The sequence below is a fragment of the Hyperolius riggenbachi genome, chromosome 6 (genome assembly GCF_040937935.1).
Source record: "Hyperolius riggenbachi isolate aHypRig1 chromosome 6, aHypRig1.pri, whole genome shotgun sequence".
Taxonomy (NCBI): Eukaryota; Metazoa; Chordata; class Amphibia; order Anura; family Hyperoliidae; genus Hyperolius; species Hyperolius riggenbachi.
Genome location: NC_090651.1, coordinates 230,415,203 through 230,437,988, shown reverse-complemented (window position 1 = coordinate 230,437,988; position 22,786 = coordinate 230,415,203).

Below are 22,786 nucleotides of genomic sequence, written 5' to 3'. Positions count from 1 at the left end.
GATTACATGCTTTTATATCCTGAAGACCCCAGGAAAACCTTCTAGGCATCACTTCAATTCATTGAGGACCTTGGAAAATATTCAGGCCTCAAAATGAATTGGCCTAAATCTACTGTAATATCCTTTAAATAGACTCCTGCCCTCTGGCATTAGAACAAATTAGTACCCCATTAATACTGACAAGTAAAAAAAATATATCTAGACATCAAAATTACAAGAGACTCCAGAGATTCCCCCACTCTTAACCTTATGCTGCTCCTCATACAGGTTAAATAGAAATGCTGCTTTTGGTCCAAAATCACACGAAATATTACAGGTAAACCAAACCATTTAACCTCCCTAGAGATATTGACGGATATACACGTCAGTACAAAACATGCTGTAAACAGTATTCACGTGCATACATGTCAATACTCTCCTGCACTGTATACTACACCATTGCTTGACACAATTTGGCAAGTTACAGGAAATAAAAAGTTATGAAAATGAATTGGTTCACTTTTTGCACAGAAATCCTGGGGAAATTGAATGCCAGGGAGGTTAAAATGTTCATTATCTCTAAGTTTGTGTATGCAGCAGGGCAATTTCTTGTATACCTATCTCACCGGGTTTTCTAAAAACCACATTATATTATACGGTAATATACAGGATTGGGGCATAAAAGCCTAGAGTAACAACTCTCCTCTTTTTACAAATCTTCCAAACATTCATGGAGCCATTATATATATAATTCTCAAGGGTTCAAAGATAACATTAAACAGGCATTGCCTTTCATTATTATCTTCCCAAATCCTTTAAGAATGGGATTGTGCCTGTAAGCTGTCAAGTAGTGTTGCTCGTGTGTTCGAATACACAGCCCCGTTGGGAGAATGTAATAATACCAGAGTCTCTTATGCTGCAGGGTGAAAATACAAGGTTCATCAAAGATATTGCACTTATAAATCAGTAGCAGAGTGATCCAGAATAGTAGGCGAATGGGGGAAATAATCTGGAGGCCCTGCAAACTGCCTCATGTGCAAGAGCCTCTGGCCGCTGTCTGGCAAGTTCATAGGTGTAGATCATCCATGTACTGTATCACCCTCTTACCCAACAACAGTTACTGAACTGCTCATGTCTACCCTTTTGCACTTCCCTGCACAGAACCACTAAGCAGAGCTATTATATCCTTCTATGAGCTAAGCAGCATCCTTATCTCCTAGCCCCTTCCTCCTCCTGAGCACCTTTGTTAGTTTTTGAAATGTATTGTAGGTCCATATGCAATTCACTTTTAATCTTGAGTTTTCTCCTAGGACCTAAAAGATAATTTTTAATTGAAGGCCATGTCCTATTCAAGGTGATAAGTAGCTTGCAAATGTGAGCTACTTATCACCTTGCCACCACATGAGGATTACAGGCAAATCCTATTGCTAGTTTCACTCATGCGATGGGCGACTGTTAGGGAGCATTACACAGGCAAAAGCCTGAGCGATGCCCCCATATCCCGGGCGATGGGAGTGAGGTTTTGTGCTGTGGTGCTGTCCTTCAGCACCATGGCACTGTTACTTTGCTTCCCCAGGAGAAGCATGTGTCTTCCAGGGCTGCATCTGGGGATTTCCTTTAATAAGGAGATCTCAGTAATTCCATCACACACATTGATAAAGCAGTAGGGTAAGTGATGTAACCACTAATCCTCCATACTGTGAAATCCTTTGTTCATTTCAAAGGTGCATGGCTGCAGTAAAGAGGAGAGGTGATCAACCTGGTCCTGGAACAGATAATACCTTGTTCTGTTGTGCTATTATGCATATGGGGAGAGGGTAACTGGCGAGCAATGACAGCTACACTTCAGGTCACAGTAATTGGAGTAAAGAGGTGCCCAGATATATATATAAAACTAGTTTAAAACCAAAAATAAAATTCAAAAGAAGAAATAAGGTGGTTTACCCCAAAATGACAATCTCTTGGGACAGCAAAGTTTATTTATACACAGGCAACATGTTTCACGGGTACAAGCCCGCCAATAACAATGCTGTGGAATATGAGCCAAAAGACATAAGGTGCCTTATGTCTTTTGGCTCATAAACAATGGCATTGTTATTGGCCTGAGGAAGCGGGCTTGTACCCATGAAATGCATTGCCTGTGCATAAATAAACTTCTCTGTCCCAAGAGATTGTCGTTTTTGAATTTTATCCTTGGTTTTAACCTAGTTTTATATATATCTGGGCACCTTTACCCAATTTGCACATGTTGGATGCCACAGTGGGAGCCAGTTTTTTAACTTACAAGAGAGCGACCATTCCTAGTCTAGGTTGGACACCCCGAGTGGCGTAGGGTCTGTTGTCTCCACCTGCCCCAAGTGGTTGGTTGCCCCTTTGCAACCTGCTTTGTGAGTAGCCCCTTTTATATTATTGTTTTCTCTCCTTTATTTTGACTGTACTATGCAATCTGGGCTCCGGAATTTAATGTTTCATTGACCTTTTCTTTAGGGTACCCCACCCCACTTCGTAATGCTGCAGGTCACACTATTGTGGTAAGTAAAAACAGGCCACACATGTTATGGTCAGAGGGGGAAAAGTGAGGGGGGAGAAATAAGCAGCTACACTTGCTATGTAAATTGTAGTTTATAATGGGTATACCTGCTGATTGATGGTCATTATAGCTATGTTGAAAATGAGGGAAGTTAAGGTATATTATAATTACATTTTTCATAGGCAGGTCCCATAGTCTGATATCCAAACACAAGTGCCCTGACACCTAGGTATGATATAATTATTTGCCTCCTCTTCAAATATGTCAGTATTATACACAGAGGTAGCGCCACTCAGGGGCTCAGCATGTCTCAATATTCCCAAAATTCCACATACATAAATGACACAGTCTCTCAAAGGCAGTCAAATTGAAAGTTTCTTGCGTATCAACAGTCTCTTATGATAAATTCACTGATATATTCAATACACTAGCCAATCGCCTTTCTTCAAAATAGAACAGCCTCCACCACACCCCATGTGCTGGACTCACCATCCACTAATGTTGGGCATACACAGTTAGTTTATTCTTATCAACCGAGCCGCTGATGGCTCGATTGATAAGATCCAACCTGTCCAATCACCGCGGCGGATCGATACCGTGCTCGATCCCCGCGTGTGGACAATAGGAAAAAACGAAGCGCTGATAAGAAGCACCTGTGGGGACGAGCGGGAATCAATCCGCACGCGCGGACGAGCAGTGACGCGCCGGCTTCGAGCCGCTGGCTCGATACCGGCGCATAAACTAACCTTGTATGCCAAGCATAAGACCCACTCGCGGGCCTGATGCAGCCTTGGGCCAGTTACCCGATCGTCCCCCACCTCTCTGGCAAATCCTTGGTCACTTCACTGATGCAAACCTCTTCCTTATGGTCAGTACAAGTTTTCCAAAACCTCAACAAAAAGGCCTCTCATAGCGTAACAAAGTTTAACATTTATTGATCTATAAAAACATATTGCACTCATGTTTTCCAGCTACTATATTAGCATAGAGTTTTTCTTAGACTGTGCTCTCCCCCGTTTAGTTGGCCACAGGCATACATGTTCCTGTAGTCCCACAGTGTGTTCCGCTGCTGGTGTGCACTCTGGACGGCTTCAACCCACGTGGGACGCCCACAGCTCTATGTGGTTAGGCTCCCCCCGACATGTCTCGTCAATCTATGCCTCATCAGGGACCCTTAGTTTGAAGCCACACATTTGGGTGGAGTTGAAGGTATCAGAAAATATGGGCAGGAAAAGCTATTTGATAGTCATATAGGTGTACTTTTACATATCACTGTTTATAGAGAAGTGTTTGGCATAATTAAGCAATCAATACACTTATCCTTTTACTTGGCTTCAGTTCAGTTCTCTATATTATATCATGATTATCTGGTCAATAGACTGATTTAGTATCCCCAATAAGCACACTATATTTATTTATGATGATAATTCACATTTTATTTGCTCAGATTATATATAGACCGTATGATCTATGACAATTTCGGATTTACTCTTTTTGGATGTGATGTTTGCAGGGGCGCCTCTAGCCATTTTGTCACTCCAGGCGAGAAAACCTGTGGTGCCCCCCCCCCCCCCCATGAAAATAATTGTAATGTGGCAGCATTTCACCAGGAAATAATCGTTTTGCAGCAGCGTTTCACCAGAAAATAAACAATGCGGGCAGCGTTTCACCAGAAAATACACATAGGCAGGGCTCCACTTTCATGAGGCATAAAGGAGGTCAGAAGACGTCATAAAGGAGGACAAAAGGAGGCACAAGGGGACAGAAGGAGGCACACAGGGGGACAGAATGAGACAAAAAGGAGGACAGAAGGAGGTACACAGAGGGGCAGCAGGAGGTACAGGGTAACAGAAGAGGGCATGAGAGCCAAAATGAGGCACAAAAGAGGCCAGAAGGAGGCACAGGGGGACAGAAGGAGGCACAAAGTGGGGCAGAAGGAGGTACAAAGGGGGGGACAGAAGTAGGCACAATGAGGGACAGATTGAGGCACAAAGGGGGACAAAAGGAGGTACAGGAGGAAAGAAGAGGGACTGAAGGAAGCACACAGGGGACAGAAGGAGGCACACAGTGGGCAGAAGGAGGGACAATTGGGGACAGAAAAAAAAGCACAAAGGGGAGCAGAAGGAGGCACAGGGTGGCAGTAGGAGGTACAAAGGGGAAACAGAAGGATGCACAAAGAGGGACTGAAGGGGGCACACAAGGGGGGGCAAAAGAAGGCAGAGTGGGATGTTAGGAGGTACAGGGAGACAGAAGGAGGCAGAGGGGAACAGACAGAGCCACAGGGAGACAGAAGAAGGCACAAAGGGGCACAGAAGGAGGCACAGGGGGACAGGAAGGCTAAGGGGACAGAGGTGGCACATGGCGACTGAAGAGGCACATGGAGACAGAATGAGGCACAAAGGGAGACAGAAGGAGGCACATGAGGACAGAAGGAGGCAGACTGGGACTGCAGGAGGAACAGAGGGGACATAAGGAGCTACAGGGGGACAGAAGGAGGCACAAAGGGACACAAAAGGAGGCAGAAGTGGCACATGGAGACAGAAGGAGGCACAAAGGGAGACAGAAGGACAAACAGGGGGTCAGACATGGCACAAGGGACTGAAGGCGGCACAAGGAGACAGAAGGAGACACAAAAGGGACAGAAGGAGGCAAAAAGGGGAAAAAAGGTTGCACAAGGCACAGAGGGACGCAGTGGCAGCTGCCTGCAACTTATGTTAAGCAGATGCAGGAAATAGATCACCCATGGGGGTGGGGATTCACTCAGGGGGTGGGGCTTTGTTTGGGGGCGGGGCTTAATCCAGCAACATGGCGCCCCCAGGACCAATGGCACTCCAGGCAATGGCCTGTACTGCCTATGCCTAAAGACGCCCCTGGATGTTTGGTTTTATAAATTGTTACGTGTTTCAATAAACTAGCATACCTACTATTCACGTGACTGAGCTGTAACTGTGGGAATTTCTTTACTACTTTTGTGTTTGTTTACATATATTGTATTGAGTATTATGCATGTATTTTGAAACTGGCTCCCAGATGATTTATAGCAAATGTCTCCATTTTTTTGTTTTCTGCCAAAGCAAAGCTGTCCACCTCACCCATACAACACTACAACACACTTACTGCATTCGAACAAGAGCCGTTGAAATTAATTAATCATTTTAACTTGTCAGTTTCATTCGGCATAAGTGCGATCATTTTATCCATTTGAAAGCACCATCAAGAAATCACAGTTGAATTGTGTGTGGCCATCATTAGTCTGATTGTAATATCCTTTTTTTCTTGGTCTTGGGCCACATGCTTGCAGGACCACAGTGTACGCTTTCAATCGCTGCTTCATCACTTATTCCTTGGCGATTATGCCTTCTTGCTCACTCTGTAGCGTCAAACTTGTCAAGGCAAAAACTCCAGGGAAAAATTCACACAGACGTATTAGAGCTATCTAACATATTCTCCATAGCAACGGAAGGGAAGTAGGATCCCAGCAGCAGCCTCTGTTCGTACTTGTAGAGAGCTCAGAGATGGAACGCCGCTAAGCATCAAGAGAACAGCATGTGGCCGAAATATATTCATTAGCTGAATGCCTGCAAGCCACGAAAATAATAACTTTTGATTAAAATACGACAAGTTTCCATTAATAAGATAAATTTTCAGTTTTTCTAGCAGGAAGAGCCGGTTACGTCTACATAAACAGAGCAGATTTGTAATCAGAGCCAGGCTCGGAAAACAACAACAATATAATACAGCTCGGAAAGGACGGCGAGTGTCATATGAACATACGTTTTGATTAGAAAGAAAAAAGAAAACGAGGAAGATACGTTTTTTTGTTATAGCTCAGCAGTGCCGGAATGATTGCACATAATGGATATTCACTGTCACTGTAATGGGTTGTAAGCAATAACTAGCCAAGAGCATATTTCACCAGGGGATTGGGTTTATATAAATTATATTGTGCTGCTCTTGTTAGGGGTATTCATCACTTCACTCCAGGGACCGCTCCTGTTGTCTAGCGGCTGACTTCTCTGTTGTTAACTGTTGGCTAAAATTGTACCTTTCTTCGGTAAAGTTTTCCTAGTGTTTGCTGCACTGTGATCTATCATTCTTGTTGTTTACAGAAGGTGTCTTTTATTAGTGGGTAGTCGAGATGGTATCTTATTTTTGCCTAAAGCGAAATTATCTTTGCTACCGGAAATATTATGGGCAGTAACATAGAACAGGGAAGGATATCTAATGGAAGATAAGCCAGTTGTTTCAAGTAGACTCTTTATTTATGTTCTAGAAGGTGTTTCTTTCATTAGTCCAAGCAACTTCTTTAGTTCAAATGAGGAGAAGGAATACCCTGATAGTTGTCTGTACTTATAATGTACTGTACTTACCCCTGGCAGCAAAGAGTCTAGGTAAGCTATCACATACTATACAGACAGGGGTGTAACTAGACTTAATAGGGCCCCCCTGCAAAAATGATAGCATGGGGCCCCCTTGGTCTCCGAACCCCAAACGGGTCATGTGATCGGGAGCCGGCGAATGGCAGCAGAGAGTGTTTTACTGTGGAACAGTGTCTGGAAGCAGGAAAAAAATTACACATGCGACTGCACATGGTTTTTGTGAGTGAACAGGGAGGTTTTTTTTCGCTAATTGGCTGAACTTGCGGTTGGGAAAAGGGAGGACCTCTGGGCCCCCCTGTGATGGCAGGGGTCGCAGGGGTGATTGCTATGTCCATGTATACAGATGTTTGTTGTTTGTGCTCCATGGCAGAAGTTAACCCTTTCAGGACCGGCCGCCTAACCCCCCTTAAGGACCAGGCATTTTTGCTGAAAGGGGGGGAGGGGGTGCATTTGGGGGGTTAGGGCAGTCGGATCCCTGCAGGGTCTTGCTGAGCATAGTGCCCCCTGTGTGGCCAGGTGTCCCCCCTTTAGTCAGCAGCCATCGCTCACCTTCCAGGCTCCAGCGATGAGCCACAGCAGACCCCTCTACTCCGGCCGGCATCTCTGCTCCTACTGCCGCTCAGTTCCGGGTCGCAGATTGATGACATCATCAAGCTGGGACTCGGCGCTGACGTCAGAAGGAGCAGAGATGCCGGCAAAAGCGGTGGGGAGTGCCGATCGTCGCGGAAACAGCAGGGAGGTGAGCGGATCTTCTTCTTCCCCTCCCCTACCGCCGCAGCTGTCAAATTGATCACTACAAGCTGCCGGCGATCATAATGATCACATGATCAGCAACCGTACGCGATGGCTGCTGATCACTTAGGGGAGATGTCAGCTGTCATATGACAGCTTAATCTCCCCTCTCCGGTGCGCACGATTGCGTCAGGACGGTTCGTTAGCGCGGACGTTGAATCAACGTCCAGTCAGGGCGGCAGCATTACCTGCTGGATGTAGATTAAAACTACGTCGGTCCCCAAAAGGTTAAGAACTGTTGTAAAATGGCTTGCTTAACCACTTTCGGATGGCAGTGATTGAAATCTACACCCTTTTTGGAGGCTGTTATTCCTGCCATGGAGTAGATTTCACTCATCACCGCCTTGCACTCTCGCCACTCTTGACGCTCCTGCTGATCTCATCCCCACTGCAGCTCACTCGCCCTGCTGTCAGTATGACAGCAGAGCTCTGTGAGCCGGTCAGGAGCTGATTTCATTGGCTCCTGACCATGTCATCAGTGTGAACCAATCTCAGGATTGAATTTTGATTGGTTCATGGTGGACCGATGAGTCTCCTCACTGTTGCTAGAAGTCCTGTTGCATTAGACACCAGGGAGAAGGTTTGTTGCTTTGGTGCTGTGGTCCATATATACACAGTGAGAAGGAAGAGGAGAGTGCTGTCAAAACAACAAGGCTTCTAGAGAGAAAATATAACTTTTATTTATCTCTTTAAAAATGAATATAATATCATATAAATATCATAAATGCACACACCACTTGATAAACTGACCCTTCTGTGCTGTGCTATCTGCACTTTTCCTCTTGTCGTTGAAATATCTGAGCCTAAGTGGAATAATGAAACACATACTGTTCCTCACTAAGTTATACAATGTGCAAATGTATATCTAGTGGCTGGATAGTGTACTGGTTAAGGGCACCACCTTTGACATGGGAGACCAGGGTTCAAATCCTGGATAGGGTCAGTACCTATTCAGTAAGGAGCTAAAGGCAATACCCCCTAACACTGCAGGGTGGCCTCTTGAGCGCATCCCAGTGGCTGTAGCTCTTGAGCACTTTGAGTCCGACAGGTGAAAAGCACTCTACAAATATTCGGATTATTATTATCTAAAAGTACATGTAGCAAACAGCACTGGTCGTAATGGAATGGATCTGTAAGGTACAAGTGCTGACGAAAACCCTAGAAAATCCCTCATTCTAACATATGTTGCTCTTTACTAAGGAGTAACACATCAAACATGTGAAGATACAAGCAACCCTCCACTTCATATCACATCAAAATGTATAGTTTAGCCTGATCAGACATGCACGTTTGCTTGTTTGATCTGTTATCCTTGGTGAACAATAATATTTTTCAGTTTCTTCATTTTTCTATGTTGTCTTTGTACAGTCCTGGCCAAAAATTTTGAGACTGTCAAAAATATGAGTTTTCACAAAGTTTGCTGCTAAACTGCTTTTAGATCTTTATTTCAGTTGTTTATGTGATGTACTGAAATATAATTAGAAGGACTTCATACATTTCAAAGGCTTTTATTGACAATTACATGAGATATATGCAGAGTCAGTGTTTGCAGTGTAGGCCCTTCTTTTTCAGGACCTCTGCAATTCTACTGGGTATGCTCTCAATCAACTTCTGGGCCAAATCCTGACTGATAGCAACCCATTCTTTTACAATCACTTATTTGAGTTTCTCAGAATTAGTTGATTTTTGTTTGTCCAGCCGCCTCTTGAGGAATGACCACAAGTTCTCAATGGGATTAAGATCTGGGGAGTTTCCAGGCCATGGACCCAAAATTTCAATGTTTTGGTCCCCGAGCCACTTAGTTATAACTTTTGGCTTATGACACAGTGCTTCATCGTGCTGTAAAATGCATTTTTCTTCACCAAACTGTTGTTGGATTGTTGGAAGAAGTTGCTGTTGGAGGGTGTTTTGGTACCATTTTTTATTCATTGCTGTGTTTTTTGGCAAAATTGTGAGTGAGCCCACTCCCTTGGATGAGAAGCAACCCCACACATGAATGGTCTCAGGATGCTTTACTGTTGGCATGACACAGGAATGATGGTAGCTCTCACCTTTTCTTCTCCTGACAAGCCTTTTTTCCAGATGCCCCAAACAATCGGAAAGGGGCTTCATCGGAGAATATGACTTTGCCCCAGTCCTCAGCAGTCCATTCACCATACTTTCTGCAGAAGATCAATCTGTCCCTGATGATTTTTGGGGACAGAAGTGGCTTCTCTGCTGCCTTTCTTGACACCAGATCATCTTCCAAAAGTCTTCGCCTCACTGTCCGTGCAGATGCGCTCACACCTGCCTGCTGCCATTCCTGAGCAACCTCTGCACTGATTGCACTCCGATCCCGCAGCTGAATCCTCTTTAGGAGAAGATCCTGGCGCTTGCTGGACTTTCTTGGATGCCCTGAAGCCTTATTAACAAGAGTTGAACCTCTTTCCTTGAAGTTCTTGATGATCCTATAAATTGTTGAGGTAGGTACAATCTTAGTAGCCACAATATCCTTGCCTGTGAAGCCATTTTATGCAATACAATGATGGCTGCATGCGTTTCTTTGCTGGTCACCATGGTTAACAATGATCAATGATTTCAAGCATCACCCTCCTTTTAACATGTCAAGTCATCCATTCTAACCCATTCAGCCTGACATAATGATCTCCAGCCTTGTGCTCATCAATATTCTCACCTGTGTTAATCAGACGATTACTGAAATGATCTCAGCGGGTCCTTTAATGACAGCAATGAAGTGCAGTGGAAAGGTTTTTTTGATATTCAGTTAATTTTCATGGCAAAGAAGGACTATGCAGTTCATCTGAACACTCTTCATAACATTCTGGAGTATATGCAAATCGCTATTATAAAAACTTAAGCACCAACTTTTCTAATTTCCAATATTTTTGACAGTCTCAAAACTTTTGGCCAGGACTGTACTATTTCCTTTTAAACATAGGTAAACATAGGTATTACATGATTTAAAAAATCATTTAATTTTTTTTTCATTTACAGTTTATACATTGATGGAGTTAAGTTTACTGAGCCAGTGCCTACAAGTGGAAACAGGCAGTGCAGACAAGAATCTGTGATGGGCTTGTACGTTAGCCAAGTTTCCATATATCTCCTTTTAGAAGCAAAATCAGTGATTTTACAGATTTCCCTTATTGATGAAAAGAGAGAGATAGAGTGAATGAACCTTAACGAAGATAAATAACCACCCACATATCATGATTAGGCCAATACTGAGGCAGATATCTGCACTCAAGAAAACAGTGTAATGTGACTACAAAGTGACACTGCCTTCTCTGTAGACCTTCCTACAGTCCATACTACATATAAACTGCAGGTGCTGTTCATGATAACCTTTTTAAAGGGACACAATGATGAAAAACTGTAAAATGTAACATTACACACAAACATAAACAATGGACATTTGTCCCACAGTAAAATACACTATAAATGTTTTTTTTTCTTTCTAGTAGCTGTCACTTACAGTGAGTGTTATAAATTTGCATGGCCGTTTTGGACAGAATTATTACATAGATAGCAGTTGGTCAGCCAAATTGCCAGAATACTGTGTGAGCAAGAAATGCTTGCTGGCATATTTGTATAGGCTCTGGTCAGGGAATGCTTTTAAATTAATAAAGAAAACCTCGAGGTTCCCTTATGATGAGATGGGCTGGTCTAGGCTAGGCATGGGTGGGGGTGGGCTAGGAATCGGTGAGCTTGTGTGTGTGTGTGGGGGGGGGCTAGGTTAGAGGCAATAGTGTGTGTGTGTGTGGGGGGGGGGGGTTGTTAGGGTTAGGCAATCAGTGGGGGGTCGGTTAGGGTTAGGCATCTAGGGGGGGTTAATTTGGGGTTAGGCATCTTTGGTGGGGGTTGGTTAGGGTTAGACACCAGTGGAAGTAGTGCTCATGTGGGAATAGGGTTAGGTTAAGCAATAGTACACTATTGGTAAAATGTACTGATATTTTGACATTGGAATTACCACTGCCCAATAGAAGAATAATGATAGTTTTACTGATATTCTATTAGTGATTATTTCCAATCCACAAATTTCCCCAGTGCCTATTTTCCATGTATGCAAAATAAGTAATTTACAGTGGATTTTACTTCAGCAAATATATACATCTTATAGGTATGTGCACAAATGTATTTTACATTTCTACTGTTTTACTCAGCACCCTTTAAGAAGGTTTCTAAATGTAGAAAATGATCGATCGGCAAGCACTTTTGTCACTGCAACTTTAGAAACACAGTAAAAATAATGGGCATTCTCCTTTCCTATCTATTCAAGTCTTAAAATGCAAAACCAAGGAAGGGATCAAACATATCCCAAAGTGTAACGTGCCACTGAAAGTCTGTCAGCTGTCACTTGCACATTTCCATCACTGACGAGTCCCTTTTGATTATATTTATGAGCATCTCCTTATCGCTGTGCGAGTAGCAATTTCATTCTAATTTGCTCCCCTCCTAGCTGCTACTAGTTGTTCTCTCCACAGTCTCCACACGCCTGCTGGGTAATGCCTGTGTACGTTTGGTTTAAATAAGTGTTGTGTGCTTTCAAATTCTTTGTAGATAACAGCGGTAAGCCATCGTGTGAATAATGTATAGACTGTAAAAGGATAGGAGTCTGAAAGGAAGAGAAATTTACAAATAACATGTGGGTCCTTCCTTTCTGTCTATGGACATATGGTTTAAATGTGAGGCATGGACCTTGTCAAAAATGGTAAACTTCCCATTGCAGATGTTGCAGTGTTGGTGTCTGAGTGAAGTTACTATATGTTGGTGCTTGGAGGACTCTCTTAAAGGACTACTGGGGGGAGGGAGAAAAAGAGTTACCTGGGACATCTAACGGTCCCCCACAGACGTCCTGTGCCCATGCAGCCAGTCCCCGATCCTCCGCTTCACTTCTGGAATTTCCGACTTTTAAAGTCGGAAAACCATTGTGCCTGTACGGCCGTGTCCTCGCTCCTGCTGACATCACCAGGAGCGTACTGCACTGGCGCAGACCATACTGGGCCTGCGCAGTGCACTCCTGGAGACGTCAACGAGAGCGAGGACACAGCCGCACTGGTTTTCCGACTTTAAAGTCGGAAATTCCGGAAGTGAACCGGAGGCGGGGATCGGCGCATCGGTGAGTGGCTGCGCGGGCACAGGACGTCTGTGGGGGGACCATTGGAAGCCCAAGGTAAGATCAACTCTTTTCCCCCCTACCCCCTTACAGTAGTCCTTTAAAGCAAAACTTAACTGAAAAATACAATTCACAATAAACATACACACATCATACTTACAGTACCTACCACGTAGTCCGCACCTCAATCCCTTTCTCCTCTCCCACATCCTATTTTTTTCACTGTGATTGATGGAATTTTCTGTCCTGCAATGGCGATGAACCCATAACAGCTTCCTGGTCAGCACTCCATTAACCAGTAATATTGCTTGAGCCATGGGGAAACATGGACACCAGTTGTCCTTTCAGTTACAACTGACAGCTGCTTATATATTGAAAAAGGGCCCTAAGGCTGTCAGCTTCCATAGAGACAAATCTGACTAGATCTAATAAGAACTGTAAGGAATCATTGTTAGAAGAAAATGGTGAGCTTCTGAGAGGAGTTGATGGTGAGGTAAGTATGTAATATTAATTTGCAGATGGGTACATCATGTGTTTATTTTAAATAATTTTACTCAGTTCAGGTTTACTTTTACATTAGATTAAACCAATGTATTTCTGTAACGCTCAGCGGCTCTGAGCATGCGGATGGCGGCAGTGTGGTCGCATCCACCGTCGCATCCACTCCTGACATGGCGGCAGGAACCGCCGCAGCATCTCAAGCCCCTCTGCGTAGTCCACGCAGGGGGCTCTCTACATTTCACTCCTCTAGTATAGTACGCGCGCGCTGAGCGGCGGCGTACTTATGGGCTGAGGAGACGTGTCAGCTGATGCTGGGAGGTCAGCTGACATCGCTCCGTGTTTAGGACCTTCTGATTGGCTCCCTGCTTGGGCGGCGCTATTTGAATCCCTTGCTGCATATAAGGGAGTTATTTTCATTTGCACCTCGTCTGTTGTTGCGAATACCTCACAGTACTAGCTCTCAGACCTTTAGTCGGATCCTAGTGCGTTGATCCGACAGGAACCCGGGGAGTCACACTTAGTTTAGGACTATTTGATAGCTATAATTATAATTGCTTTACTGTATTGTTATTTCTGTGTATGACCTTCTGCTCTACCTCTGACCTCGCCTCTGCCCGTTGATTCTGTACTTCTGTCTATCTGATCTGCTGCCAACTCTGTGCCTGAATACCGACTACGATTTGCCTGACGATTCTGTACTATTACTGCCCGATTCATTGTCGACCTCCCGCCTGTTTACTGACTACGATTTGCCTGACGAATCTGTACCGTTACTGTCCGATCCGTTGCTGACTTTGCTAGTACGACCACCCGCTTCCTGGTGATATCCTCAGTTACTAGGGCTATCACTTAGGGATTCTTCCTGATTACTGTTTGCACCAATCACCACACTTGTGCAATAAAGTTTGTCATTGTCTCGTATCTGCATTATTGGTGATACTGCAGATCACCATATAATCAGATACTTGTATTGCTGCTGAGCTATCACTGATCTTTACAATTTCATTTCCACAACTCTCAGTATCAGAGAGGGTGTAAAATAGTTCTTTATTTGTTTAGTATCAAAAAGTTTTTTAAAAAAGTAAATAGGAAAATATGAAGCATTCAAATAAAATATTTTAGCTCCTGCTGCATTTAGAACATGCTTTTAATGCATACTCCTGGACAAATAATTTTTCCTTTTTTCCACAATCCATGTTTCTGCCGGCAGGTACAGGCGATCGCACATGGCAGTTGTGAACGAGAGACCAAACGTTCGCGACACTTTGTGCCAGAATTGTCTGGGACCTTAAATATCTGCTGCGTCAGTTGTTATTGCTGCATGACACCAAATGTCATTTGTGTAACTGTGCAGTTGTAGGTATGTTGCAGGAATGCAGACTTAATCTCTCGTCGCTCAGACGATCGTCTGAAAAAACGTCTGAAAAATCGTGTAGTGGGTGCACAAAGCAGTAGTGGGTACGACAAAACATGAACTGTTGAACAATCGTGAGGCCAGGCTTGAAAAACTATATAAGGGCTAAAGGAGATCAAAAAGTCCTTTTACTAAAAGTAATGTTTCACTGAACCTTATTTTTACTTAACCTTGCTCTGCAGATCTGCAACAGAAAAGACAGCCTTCTCATCTGCTCTCCTTCACTTCCTTGTTGAGGAGATATAAAAAAAAAAACACAGGCTGCTTCTTCTGATGATGATGTTAAAGGGGAGCTAATCTCAGCCTGTGTGGGATCTCACATAGACGCCGCCCATTTGTGGGAGGGCAGCTGATGACAAACACACCCATGCACTGTAATGCTAATGGGTGTGAAAAATAAGTACCAGTAAGTTTTGTGAATAAACCCCTATATGACAGTTGTTAACTTATATAGTATTAATTTGTTTTACAATTGAATATTTGCATACTTGATATTTGTTTAAAGACGCTTTTGTAACAAGAGGTGGCTCTGTGATATGCTGCTGTGATACTGCATGATTGCAAGTGATCTATCTATGCCGACTTGTAAATTTCTGTTCCTGTCTGTCAGTCTGTGTTTGCTGAAGATACAAAGCAAAGCATGGCTAGATGTTTAACAGAACTGCGGTAACTTGTAAATAAACCTAATCACAGTTATTTTGCATCTGTGATTACTGAGCATAACACACACTTTTTCTGAGTATAATTTTTGACATATTGAGAATGTTCATGTGCACACATGCACAAGGCTGTAAAAGTGATCTGACTGGACATCATATAGCCCTGTAAACAATAGCGGAGGCCGCCGCCGCGCAGGGCAGCGTGGCGGCGGCCTCCGCATCCCAGCCGGCGGTTTACGTTCAGCTCACGGAACCGCCAGCACAGAGCAGGGCAGGCGTCGCCGCCACTAGCGACACGGCGGCGGGTCCCACAGTGCGGCCAGCGGAGTTTGGGACGCGGGCGCGCGTGGACTCGGGGCCTGGCCTCTCGGATGTTCTGAGGCAGAGGGTCACACGCGCGCGCAAGGAGACAGGACTCTTACCTCCTACGTAGGAGGGTCAGCTGATTCTCCTGTCAGCTGACATCAGGAGAGTCCCTGATTGGTTGGGCTCTGGGGCGGAGCTGAGTAGCTCTCTAGCTACAAATACAACTTGCCTGTCAGTAGCAAGTTGTCTGGGTAACAGTAAAAAAGGGCGCAGGAGGCTAGTGGACAAATCGGGCGCCGCCATTCACTCACATAATAAATATCGTTTAATGGGCGCCCGATAGGAAAAAAGGGCGCCGGAGAAAAATAACATTTTAAAAGCGGCGCCCGGAGACTTAATGTTTTATTACTGCTTCTCATGATTACACATTATTTAATGATTTATACATTTTTAAATATTATTTTTAAACGAAAAACAGTACAATATTTTTTTTCAAACATTATTTTTAAACGAAAAACAGTACATTTTTTTTTACATTATTATTAAACGAAAAAACCAACAGGGGGGTCTTAGGTTTAGGCACCAACAGGGGGGTCTTAGGTTTAGGCACCAACAGGGGGGGTCTTAGGTTTAGGCACCAACAGGGGGTCTTAGGTTTAGGCACCAAAAGGGGGGTCTTAGGTTTAGGCACCAACAGGGGGGTCTTAGGTTTAGGCACCAACAGGGGGGTCTTAGGTTTAGGCACCAACAGGGGGGTCTTAGGTTTAGGCACCAACAGGGGGGTCTTAGGTTTAGGCACCAACAGGGGGGTCTTAGGTTTAGGCACTAACAGGGGGGTCTAGGGGTTAGGGGTAGGTACAGGGAGGGTTACTTAGGCACCAACAGGGGGGGTCTTAGGTTTAGGCATCAACAGGGGGTCTAGGGGTTAGGGGTAGGTACAGGGAGGGTTACTTAGTAATTTTTTTTTTTAACGTTATTATACGTTTCAGTATTTAAACGAAAGATTAACGTTTTTACAATTGCCGATTTAATGCACATTATTTAATGATTTATAACTTTAAAAAACATTAATTTTAAACGAAATACAGTACAATACATTTTTAAACGTTATCCATGCTTATCGTTAAAAACCCGGCGCCCTTTTTTCCCAGCGCCCCTTTTTAACGTACGCGGTACAGGGAGGGTTACTTAGTAATTTTTTTTTAAACGTTATTATACGTTTCACTATTTAAACGAAAGATTAACGTTTTTACAATTGCCGATTTAATGCACATTATTTAATGATTTATAACTTTATAAAACATTAATTTTAAACGAAATACAGTACAATACATTTTTAAACGTTATCCATGCTTATCGTTTAAAACCCCGCGCCCTTTTTTTCCAGCGCCCCTTTTTAACGTACGCAGTTGTCTGCTGTCGTGAATACACACTCTGTGTTAGCGCTCAGACCTTAGTGCAGTTCCCTGGTGTTGATACTAAGGATTTCACACCTTAGCGTAGTATTATTGTTGTATATTTATCTGTGTTTTGACCTTTGCTATCCCTGACTACTCTATCTCTTGCTGATCTTGTACCTTTGCCTATCTGATTCTTGTTGCCGACCTCTGCCTGTCTAACGATTACTCTCTGCCTTCCGCTCCTGTACCGCTGCCGCCATCTCTGTTGCCGAACCCTTGCCTGTCTGACCTTTCTCCCTTCAGTGTAACGTCTCCCACTGGAGGGTTATCTCTGAGGCTTGCCTCTCTGAGTCGCCTGCCCCAAGCAGACGATTACTGCTGGGGGTCGAGATTCCTCACTCAGCCTGGTTAGAGGATCTCACTCACGGGGTTCCCATTCAGAGGTAACCACACCTCTGAGGAATTGCCGTGTGGTGGATATTTCCACACTTCCGTGATATTACTGTCTTTATTGTGTTCTTTTGCTGGTGTCCAGAGGTTAGCAATATATCGGATTATCGGTGATACTGCAGATCATCAATAATCGGGTATATATCTGCATTCTTGGTAATACTGCAGATCGCCAATAATCAGATTCTCTCTGCATGCTGACACCGATCCTGACAAGCCCATACAATTATTTGATAAATATGCAACTGGGCCTCGATTTAAACAGCCCAATGGCTCGCAATGTACTGTACTGTTCTTAGTATCATCATTTGAGGTAAGCCGGCTCTTCATTTGTATATTTTATTTGCTTTAACCTAGTTTTATCCATTTTTTGGGTGCCTCTTTTCCCCATTGGACTTTTTGCCCTCTGCTGGAGGGTTCAAAATCTTCACTTGCCATACTGGTTGGTTGCTCCCATCAGCAACGCAGGTCAAGGATGGCAGCAAACAGATAAGGTAAGTATTCAGACAAAAGTCCTCAATGGGCAGGAAGATCAAAGTGGGTCAAACAGCCTGTGCCACAACTGAAGCAGAAGATTGGAGATAGTCGGGCATGCTGGGTGGCTGGATCATACTACACAGGAGCAGAAGATCAAAGATGGCCAGAGTATATACAATAAAATACAATAACACTTCTATAGCGCTTTTCTCCCCTAGGACTCAAAGCGCTTAGGCTCTCTCAGATTCAGTAATTGGTAGTAGGATGAAGTAGCCTGGTTTCAGCAAGATACAGTAACAATGATACACGCTACTAAGCTAAAAACCCTTAGCAATGGGTGCTGCTAAGAATGGGTGGGTGCAGCTTATTTGCAGAGAGCCAGAAGGAAAGGTGTCATAGAGCTTGCACTAGATCAGTAGACTGCAGGAGACACAGAAGCAGGGGTCACATATACAGCAGACAAGGAATAAAGGAATCTGTGACCACTGTGTTAGTAAGATTTTCAAATGGGAAGAAAGTAGCTGATTATTCTGAGGTCGTGTATGCATTTAGCAGTATAATGCCTTTATGTCTTATGTGATCTCCAATAGTTTTTCTGATCGATTTTCCAATCACTTCTATACAAAATTGAGCAGAAAAACGATAGGAAATGAGATTGGACCTGTAGGAAATTGACCGGTCTATTTGACAGGACATTGCATGGTGTGTGCCAGGCATTACATACTATTGCACAGCCAGTAGAACTGATTATAAGCTTTTGTGTAGCATGGTATAGGGAAAAAATTGATGCTTTTAGCTGCATTTTTGCATATCTGATTATGGTGGCTGAAACTTTATGAACACATTATCATCACAGTAGCAATATAAAATCAAGGAAAACATTTTTTAAGGAAATACCAATGACGACTGATATATTCTGGATAAATTGCTAATTTATACCAGTGGAGTTTTGGATGAGGATATGTGATCTCAATGGAAACACTATTTACATAAAGTGCATTATACAATTATATGCATTATACACATTACGGAACACAAGTTGTACTATGTGCTCAATGCATGTTACATACATGGTGCAAACAACAATAAAATTGCCGTGCACTGTCAGCATATGGCAATGATACCAGGGTTTTGTAAGTCAATCTCACAATGGAATAAATGGATAGAAGTGACACATTATCTAGGAAAAACAACAAAATCAAATAATAAAAATAAGGCCACTATTCAACTAATCAATATTATAGATAAAATGATTTCTGATAAGACTTTCGTAAGATGAATGAATGATGGAGAGAAAAGGATGAACAGGAGGAGAAATGAATAAAGAACAAGGTATCTGCAAGGAAATGAGCAATTGGTGAATGGGAAGAAAAAGAGTGGAGAGAACATCAGGGCATTGGCATAGAATGGGACCATACAATGGGAGAGAACTCATTTTCAGGGTTTACAGTGTGCATTTTTTTCTGTGGGTACACAAGATCTACGAGCTGAACCTATATGACTATATTGCTGCTTTATCCAGGGAGTAGAGGGAGCAGCCCCCGCGACCACAAGGGGGGCCTAGAGCTAAGGGGTCCCATTTTTTAACCTTCTTGTCTTTCAATACAGGGTTCATTCTCCAGATCTGGTGTTTTTGTGACTATGTTGTTATGGGTGTGAATATCATGATGGCCACACTTTCATAACCCCTGCATGTTGGGCACCCAGGCTGTGTGGAACATGCAGCAGTACGTTGTAAAAAAGCTTTCAGTTAAAATGCATAGATGTAAACTGACCATGGCAAACATGGACATTTCCTTTGCCTTTGCTATACATCAGTTCTACATTCAGAGACGGATTATCCACCAGGCAACAGAGGCAGTTGCTTTGATCTAGTGAAAGGTCAGGGGCCCTGGCCACCCCAATAAAGATGTATTGCCCCTGTTCATGTAACTCTTTATGGTCCGTTAAAAACAAAGTTTGCAGTAATGCTCTCTGTAACGTAGATAAGACACATACAGCGTTTCTCTCCGTCCTGGATCCTCCTCCCCCTCTCCTTAGCTTGTTAAAGCTGTTAGACACAGGCTTGGGGCTGGAATGACTAATGTTACACCCCCACCCACACTGCAGGTCACACTCTCGATCTTATATTCACTAAATCCACCACCATTACAGACCTTGACATTGCTCCCTTCCCACCCACAGACCATCACCTTCTCACCTTCAACCTCCTCACGGAAGGCACAACCAAACTACCTGCCCACCCACCCAGTCGATGGCAGTGAGACCTACACAAGCTCAACCCTAGTGTCCTTGCTGACCCCCTCCATGACTTCTCCTCCACTCTCCCCACCCTAACCTCTCCTAATCTTGCTGCAGCTCAGTATCCCCAAACTCTCTCATCAGCCCTAGAGGAAGCTGCTCCCCCAATATTCCGCCACAACTGCTCCCCAGCCCTGGCGCACTACTCATACTCGCAACCTCCAGAGGGTAACATGCACCACTGAACGGAAATGGAGGAAAAACTCAACTTAACCAGGATTTCCTACAGTACAAGACTAACCTGCTGCAGTCCCACACTGCCCTTGATGATGCAAAGCTAGAATACTTTACCAAGCTCATCGGAGCACAAGCTTACAACCCCTGGCATCTTTTTTCCACTTTCAACTCCCTGCTTAACCCCCCATCCCTCCCACCCTCCATTTCCTCCCTCTCTGCCACAGATTTAGCCACCCACTTCACCAACAAAATTGTCACCATTCGTCAGGAAATATCCAGTCTTCAATCTTCACCTCCCACCTCCTCCCATCCAGCTCCTCCTCCACTCTATCCTCCTCTCACCTCCTTCACTCCTACTACCATTGAGGAAGTCAACCACCTACTGCAGACTTCTCATACCACTACCTCCCGCCTTGACCCCATCCCTTCTGAGCTACTCCAGCCTCACTTCATGTATTTGGCCCCAGTCCTCACTACTAGTGTTGGGCGAACATCTAGATGTTCGGGTTCGGGCCGAACAGGCCGAACATGGCCGCGATGTTCGGGTGTTCGACCCGAACTCCGAACATAATGGAAGTCAATGGGGACCCGAACTTTTGTGGTTTGTAAAGCCTCCTTACATGCTACATACCCCACATTTACAGGGTATGTGCACCTTGGGAGTGGGTACAAGAGGAAAAAAAAATTTAGCAAAAAGAGCTTATAGTTTTTGAGAAAATCGATTTTAAAGTTTCAAAGGGAAAACTGTCTTTTAAATGCGGGAAATGTCTGTTTTCTTTGCACAGGTAACATGCTTTTTGTCGGCATGCAGTCATAAATGTAATACATATAAGAGGTTCCAGGAAAAGGGACCGGTAATGCTAACCCAGCAGCAGCACACGTGATGGAACAGGAGGAGGGTGGCGCAGGAGGAGAAGGCCACGCTTTGAGACACAACAACCCAGGCCTTGCATGAGGACAAGAAGCGTGCGGATAGCATGCTTTGTACCACCATGCAGTCATAAATGTAATAAAGATAAGTGGTTCAATAAACAGGGACCACGCGGCAACGCTAACCCAGCAGCAGCACACGTGATGGAACAGGAGGAGGCGCAGGAGGAGAAGGCCACGCTTTGTGAGACACAACAACCCAGGCCTTGCATGAGGACAAAAAGCGTGCGGATAGCATGCTTTGTACCGCCATGTAGTCATAAATGTAATAAAGATAAGAGGTTCAATAAACAGGGACCACGCGGCAACGCTAACCCAGCAGCAGCAGCAGCAGCAGCACACGTGATGGAACAGGAGGAGGCGCAGGAGGAGAAGGCCACGCTTTGTGAGACACAACAACCCAGGCCTTGCATGAGGACAAAAAGCGTGCGGATAGCATGCTTTGTACCGCCATGTAGTCATAAATGTAATAAAGATAAGAGGTTCCATAAACAGGGACCGGCAACGGTAACCCAGCAGCAGCAGCAGCAGCAGCAGCAGCACACGTGATGGAACAGGAGGAGGCGCGGGAGGAGAAGGCCACGCTTTGTGAGACACAACAACCCAGGCCTTGCATGAGGACAAAAAGCGTGCGGATAGCATGCTTTGTACCGCCATGTAGTCATAAATGTAATAAAGATAAGAGGTTCCATAAACAGGGACCGGCAACGGTAACCCAGCAGCAGCAGCAGCAGCAGCAGCAGCACACGTGATGGAACAGGAGGAGGCGCAGGAGGAGAAGGCCACGCTTTGTGAGACACAACAACCCAGGCCTTGCATGAGGACAAAAAGCGTGCGGATAGCATGCTTTGTACCGCCATGTAGTCATAAATGTAATAAAGATAAGAGGTTCCATAAACAGGGACCGGCAACGGTAACCCAGCAGCAGCAGCAGCAGCAGCAGCAGCACACGTGATGGAACAGGAGGAGGCGCAGGAGGAGAAGGCCACGCTTTGTGAGACACAACAACCCAGGCCTTGCATGAGGACAAAAAGCGTGCGGATATAGCAGCAATGCTTTTTGCCGCCATGCAGTCATAAATGTAATACAGATGAGAGGTTCAATAAACAGGGACCGGAAACGCTAAACCATCCCAGATGTTCATCGGTCATGTTACTTGGTTGGGGTCCAGGAGTGTTGCGTAGTCGTTTCCAATCCAGGATTGATTCATTTTAATTTGAGTCAGACGGTCTGCATTTTCTGTGGAGAGGCGGATACGCCGATCTGTGATGATGCCTCCGGCAGCACTGAAACAGCGTTCCGACATAACGCTGGCTGCCGGGCAAGCCAGCACCTCTATTGCGTACATTGCCAGTTCGTGCCAGGTGTCTAGCTT